The 6,945-nt window shown below is 47.1% G+C and overlaps 1 protein-coding gene across 2 annotated transcripts in view; it reads left to right on the top strand.

Moving 5' to 3' along the window:
* Positions 1-6,668: 6,668 nt before the first annotated feature.
* Positions 6,669-6,945, top strand: part of NMNAT3 (nicotinamide nucleotide adenylyltransferase 3) — a 116,972-nt gene continuing 116,695 nt past the window's right edge. For both annotated transcript variants that reach the window (XM_027091580.1, XM_027091581.1), the window contains exon 1: positions 6,669-6,939. The gene's annotated coding sequence lies outside the window, so the exon portion shown is untranslated. The remainder of the gene's footprint in view (positions 6,940-6,945) is intronic.

Raw genomic sequence — 6,945 nt, 5'->3', positions numbered from 1 at the left:
CCAGGAGAACGTGAGCTCACAGAGCCAAGGGAGAAGTTTCTACAAAGGCGGTAGTGAACATTATCAAAGGCAGCACACAGGGCCAGTCCAAAGAGGACAAAGGTTTACCCACAGGAATTAGCAATCAGCAGAATGGTTTCAGTGTGGAGGCAGGGACAGAAGCTGGATGCTCTGGGTTGAGGATTCAATGGGAGGAGAGAAGTTGTGGACAGACCACTCTTTTGAGAAGTTTGGATAAGAAGAGAAGGCGACAGATTGTTTGTTAGAGAGGCCATTGGGTAAACGGTGAATTCTTTTTAGGACAGGAGAGACCTGAGGCTCTTATAAGCTAAGACAAAGGAGCAGAGAGGAGGCAAAGGTGAAAAGACAGAAAAGCATGGCAGTAGTCAGAGCCCTGGGGGGCAGGAGGGTGGCACGAGGACATGGGCAGAAGGGCTGGCCTTTGAACTCTGTCTTTGCCATTGTCATCTGTTCCTCACTGCTCAGAGTATATTATACATCACAGGTCTTGCTGTCTACTTGCTTAAGAGGATTATTATTATTATTTTTTTTTTCGGTACGCGGGCCTCTCACTGCCGTGGCCTCTCCCGTTGCGGGGCACAGGCTCCGGACGCGCAGGCTCAGCGGCCATGGCTCACGGGCCCAGCCGCTCCGCGGCATGTGGGATCTTCCTGGACCGGGGCACAAACCCGTGTGCCCTGCATCGGCAGGTGGACTCTCAACCAATGCGCCACCAGGAAATCCCAAGAGGATTATTTTAATCTCAATTTGGCCATCAGCTTCTTGAACGCAGGAATTGTGTCTCTGTAAGTAGAACAGGAAAGGTGCCGCATAAGGAATGGAGAGACCAGAGTTCTGGGACCAATTTTTATTATCAGATTGGGCAAAGCTGTGTGTTTCTGGTACCCAGCTATAGTGGCCTGGCCAAATAGGTTTTTAATTTTCTTACAAAAGAAGAAGTCTGCAGGTAGGCAGTTCAGAGCTGGTGTAGCAGCCCCGTGGTGTATTTTTACATATCAGACTCCTATGCGTCTCCTCGGCCAGTGGCTAAATAGTCTTAGCAAGTGACTTTGGAGGTCATGCTTGTCACCTCATAGACGCAAGCTGGCTGCTTGGCCTCCAGGCTCATATTCACATTCTAAGACAGAAGAAGGAAGGAGGACAGGGGCGAGGAGCTCCTGTGGTTGGAAAGCAAAACCTTCCTACTAATCCCACGCAAACTCCTGTTTGCTTCTCATGGCTGTTCCTAGCTGCACAGAAGTCTCCCACTTTAAACTAAATCCATGTTTCATTGTATCCTGGCTTCCCTGCATCCCTGGCTTCCTCCTAACACCATCTCTGGGGGGTCCTTTGAGGGATTTGCCTCTCTCCACCATGAGAAGCTTAGCGGAGAAGTAAATTCAGGTGTCTTACTCTCAGTGACCAGAGTGGAAGGGGTTTGCCAGCACGACCTCAGAATGTCAGGGGAGTGTGTCCTAATCTTGGCCAATGAGAGGGTCCCTCCCAGAACCTTGGCTCCTGCATGAGTGAAATAGAGAAAAAGTGGCTAAAATTTACTCATCTATCCCTGCAGTGACATCCTCACTAGACCATTTCTGCTAAGAGATCATTCCTAGGGTTTTCACTTTCTAGGTTTTCAGAACGGCTTTCTTCCTGCCCCTTTCTAAGCCTGGATTTTCAACCTTCCTATAAACTCTGAAGGCGCGATCCTTCCAATAAACTCCCTTCTACTCAGCAGAGACTGTTTCTGTTGCTTGTTTAACAACAGCAACAAAAATTTCTGACTGATACTCCGACCCCATCTCTGACCAGCTACATGTGATCTTGAAAAAACCACCTAACCTCTTTGGGTCCTCTCTCCTCATCAAAAAACAATGGGTCATTACTAAAGTGCTTTCCGACGTGAACGATGAATTGTGACCTTGACCTCTTTCAGAAGGCCTGCTTTATACCAAGTGGGCCCCGATGGACAGCAGGATTAGAGTTTTAGCAACAAGGGTAGAATATAAAAGCTCCATCAGGAAAGCTAATCTACAGCACTGAGGTGCTGCAACTGGAACATTCCTTAGACAATTAAGCCTGGGTAGGTGCTCACCAAAACCACTCCACTGCTAGTGGCACCAGTGTGCAATGTTTTCATTAGCAAACAGGCACCATTTGGTATCCTCTTGCCATGTTGTCAAGGACCCACTTACCAATTGTATGGTTTCAACTGTTCTTGATTCCAAGACGGCTTCATTGCACCACTGTAAAACCTGTTTTTCAGGGAGTCTTTGTTTGCACCTTAAAGTCCTTTCTGCAGCAGACACGCATCTGCCTTACAAAACTTCAGGACATAGGACAGAGGACTCTGTAAAATCGTAGTCCGTACATTCAAGGAAAAATTACTTTGTTAGAACAGTGGCCCGAGTTTGGCCTTATGTTCTAGCAAAAGCTCATTGCTTAGCTGCATTTAATAATCCATGAAACATTTCTGTGTGAACTGTGTGGCTGCAAAATGGGTAAAAAAAAAAAAAAAGTGGGAAGCAGGCATAAAAAATTGGCAGAAAATAAAAATTAGTGAGATCTTAAATATTTGATCAAGGCCTCTATTTCCAGGTAAGCAGTTACCATCTTGGGCCCTCAGATGCCAGCAGAAGCCACAGAGCACCATTCTGAATTATTAAAGTAACCAGGGGAAACTTTTTTCTTCTTAGTCCTTTTAAATGAGCATGTAGCCTTTCAAGCCAACCTTTGCGTAAATATTTAACACAGGATTGGGTGAAATGGAAAAGAGCCAAAGTTCTCAGTCGAATACTCATCTGTAATTATGAATCAGATTAGATGATGCATCTCAACCACTTCACTTTATTTTTTTTCTCTCTGCACCCACAATTCTTCCCAACTTGAGAGGAATCCAATCTGGATGAGTTGAAAGTCTGCATTCTAAAATATTTTCAAACTGTATGTTTACTGATTTTGTTTCTATTTTGCATTGGTTCAATGCATTCATTCATTTGACAAATATTTCTTGACTACCTACTAAGTGCTAGGTACCGTTCTAAGCGTGGGGATAGGGTAGTCCTTGACAGTCCAGTGGTTGGGACTCCGTGCTGTTTCCACTGCAGGGGGCACGGGTTCCATCCCTGGTCGGGTAACTAAGATCCTGCATACCATATGGTACAGCCAAAGGAAAAAAAAAATGTGGGGATATATCAAGGAACAAAACATATAAAGACTCAGCCCTTTGGGGACCTTGCACTTAAGTGAGAGAGACCAATAAGAAAGAGATAAAGATTCCAGTGACAGATAATAAGTGCTATGAACAGGGTGGTATGGGAGTGCTAGTTGTTTATGTCTGAGGTAGGTGGCCTGTTAGAAAGCTAAGGAATTGGGCAAATTACCTTGGGAGCTGGGCGAGTATACCATTTCGGTCAGCGAGAACAGCAGTGCAGTGGCTCTGTGGTACAAACAGGCCCAGTGTGTTCAAGGGACAGCAGCAAAGCCAAGGAGACTGGAGGTGAGGAGTGGTCACTGTCAGAAGACAACGTCAGGGAGAACTTGTCACAGCAGATCTTGTGAGGGCCTTGGAGGCCACTGAGGAGAACTTGGTGTTTTATGCTAATTGTGGTGGAAGCGGCTGAGGACTTCTGAGCAGGGGAGTGCTGTGGACTGATTCATATTTCAAAAGGATCACTTGAACTCAGTAGTAACTCTGGCCAGTGGAGCCAGGTTGACCAAATGGTGGTTTCTCGTGGAGGCCTGCTTCAACGGCCAAGTAGGAAAGACTTCACATTGGCATTATCTGTTCATTGCCTATGAGAAAACATCCACCTTTTGAAGTCCTTAAAGGGATTGGAAAGGTTGCCCTCTCTGATCGTTTTAAAAGTCCACCCGTCTCCTTTTTTTACATTTTACTTTCACCAGCCAAAACTTGACCTTTCTGAGAGCTCAGAAGGCAAGGTTATGGTCTCATCCAACCACAGAGGCTGACCCAGCCTGCAGTCCCATCATGATCTGTCCAAAAGCAAGTCTTCCAGAATGTCCTCAGGTCACACTTGTAGGCCTGAGACAGTATGCAGAAGGCGCTTCATCAGGACACCATTAGGTGACAGAAGGAAGCTGCAGAATAGTTATAGCTTGATCTCCTTTGGTTACCACATTTATATGCCTAGAACTAATTTGTAAAATGTTCAAAATGAGCTAACCTGTCAGTTCCAGTTTTTCCCTTTAGAGACCTCCCTCCTTCAGCTCTTTCTTGGGTTGGATAATTCTGAGCCACGTTCTTTACATGTTCTTTGCTTTCCAGAATTTTCCTGCAGGATCAAGCTCCAATTATTTGTAACAGTAGCTGCCTTAGTAATGCATCTTTTATTGGGCTCCCAAATAAAACACTTGCACTTGAATCCTTGTCTCAGGCTCTGCTTGAAAGGGACTCAAACTGAGGTGTAAAATCCTCCTCCCTCCTGAGGCAGCATTACCTGGCCACTTCCTTGACTCTAATGGCAGATAAGATTCAGGAGAAATAAAACTTACCCATATAAGAAAGGTAAAAAAAAAATTATCCCTGTTATACCCATGATCCAGTAGCCCTGTGTGCCCTCAGCAAAGGGCATGACTCTCATGTAGATAGTCCCTTATCTAGAGTATTAGGAGCTAGTTGTCTCCCCTGAATGGATTTCTCAACCACAGCATTTTGCTCCTCCTTGATTTGGGATAAGTGAAGTTATTATGGTTATTATGTGAAGTTCTTACCTCCCACCACTAGGAGGCACCACTTCACACCCGGGAAGCTAGGCTTCCTCCTAAACCAAGCCTTAATCTTCACTATCCCAGGGAAAGAAGCATCCCTTGCATGGAGAAGTCATTGCCCATCCCCCTCTTGCTCTCTGTGTCCAGCCTCTCCTTCCCTGGGTCAGGGCCCTGACTCAGAATGATTTAGTCCTTGATTTGAACCCAACCTGTGGTACCAATGCTACACACAGATTTTAAGTCCCTAACCTTCTTCACAAGTCTCCCACCCTGCTGGGAGACAAACCGTGTTATCAATAAGAGACCATCCAAAGATCATTATCCTTGAATTTTTTAAAATCTCAGAGTAGGAATGGCCTTTCTAAGTATGATACAAAATCCAGAAGCAATAATAAGAAAAGAGCAATAAATTTGACCACTGTTTAAAATTTCTGAGTTGTTAAAAAAAAAAAATAGGGCTGTAAAAAAGGAAAAAAAAAATCTTCATGCGTATACCTATGAAGCCACTTAATCCTCCCCCAAAAGTTGTTGCCTCCAATTTCGCAGAAGGATCCTGAGGCTTTGGAGAGGTAAAGTGACTTTGCCCAAGATCACCTTGTTGAGGCACATTTCACACTGTAAGGGAGTCACTTCTGATTATTGGGAGCCGGACGAGGGAGGAAGGAGAGGAAGCAGGAGAGACGCGGGGCAGAGCGGAGGAAGGGGAAGGACTGAACTCTCAGGAGAGAAGGGGTGTCAGGGAGGGTGTGGACACCGCTTCTTGAGTCTGAGTAAGCAGAGGTGGACCAGCCCCTTCACCTGTGCACTTATTGGATGCTAGCTGTGTGTCCCCTGTGCTGATTCAGGAGGGGACAAGGAAGGGCCCTCCTAAAAGTAGAGACGGTATGCCTGTCCAGCCAAGGTCATGGGAGCACTGTGAGAATCTGGTGATCCTGCAGGGGCCCAGAGCCAGCTTTACAAAACACTCCGTACCAAGAACCTGTCACGGATGCTAGGAAAAGCTGGGAACGAGGTGTGCAGCAGTCACAAAACCTTGACATCACCCTTGACATCTCTTTTTTTTTGCACACTTCAGTTCACTCCATTAGGAAATCCTATTGGCAGAAACTGATGCATCTTGACCTTCACCGCCCCTGTAAGGACTGGAAGTTATGGAGGGTTCTGGGTGGGCAGAGGAGGCCAGGCCACACTGGGGAAGCAAATTCAGGAAATAAATTACCTGCGAAGATCTCAGAGGATACGGACCTGAATCTCCAAGGCCCCAGCATTTTGTTGTGATTGCATTTTCCCATTCTAAATAAATTTTCATTTGCAAGGCTTGATTCTGTAGGGCTTTCTAAAACAGCCCTCCTACTCTCCTCCCCCCACAATTGTATACGCTTCAGGCCCCAGAAAGCCTTCATCCACTCCTGATTTGAGGTCTCAGAGCTCACCAGGGCAGGACTTGAGAACAGAGGTGTAAACTTGTCAGGAGAGGGAAGGCAGGGCCGCAGGAAGAGAGTAAATCCTCATCGAACATGGCAGAAAGTCAACAGATAACTCAAGAAATCTCTATGTAAGCTTATTTTTTAGCGACAAGCAGGTAACCACTAGCTGAACTCAACGGGGTAAGTGTTATAAAGGACTCCGTGGTGGGGCGCAAGGGAGAGGGCTCTGTTGCTTCCATTATAAGAACATGTAGGTAACTTTATTTTCTAAAAAGTGCTCATGCATTACTTATATTTTTTAATTTGCTCTTTAAAAAGAAGTAAAAATAAAAATAAGAAATAAAGCGGAACGCAAAACATAGAAAAATAAAATGCAAAGGCGCACACAAGCCAGGGAGTGGGAGCAGAGGCGGGGGTGGGGGAGTGGGCGGGGCTTGGCCAAAGGGGCGGGGCGTGGGACGTGGTCTCTTTAGGGCCCGCCCCCGGCGAGGAAGTCGGGCGCCGCGGTTTCTCTCTGACTCCGGTCGCCGCGGGGGAGCCGTTGCAGTGCAGAGTCTAGTTCGCCTTAGGCCCTCTCCCCACCGCGGGGGTAGGAAGGGCAGGTGACTGACTGCCCCACCGTAAAGGGCGGTGCGTGCGGAGGCCTGGAGCGGTCCTCACCTGGCCTTGGGTGCGGGGCCAAGCGCGGGCGAAGAGCCCCGGTTTGGCGCCGCCGGGCCTACAGTCCCCTACAGTCCCCAGAGGCTCGCCGAGTGCCTCTGCGGAGCCGCGCGACGCGCAGGTAAGC

Source organism: Aethalodelphis obliquidens, unplaced genomic scaffold (genome assembly GCF_003676395.1).
Source record: "Aethalodelphis obliquidens isolate GAN/ISIS:26980383/991018 unplaced genomic scaffold, ASM367639v1 scaffold72, whole genome shotgun sequence".
Classification (NCBI taxonomy): domain Eukaryota; kingdom Metazoa; phylum Chordata; class Mammalia; order Artiodactyla; family Delphinidae; genus Aethalodelphis; species Aethalodelphis obliquidens.
The sequence above is the reverse complement of the archived record's forward strand: the minus strand, read 5'-3'. Positions and strand labels throughout refer to the sequence as shown.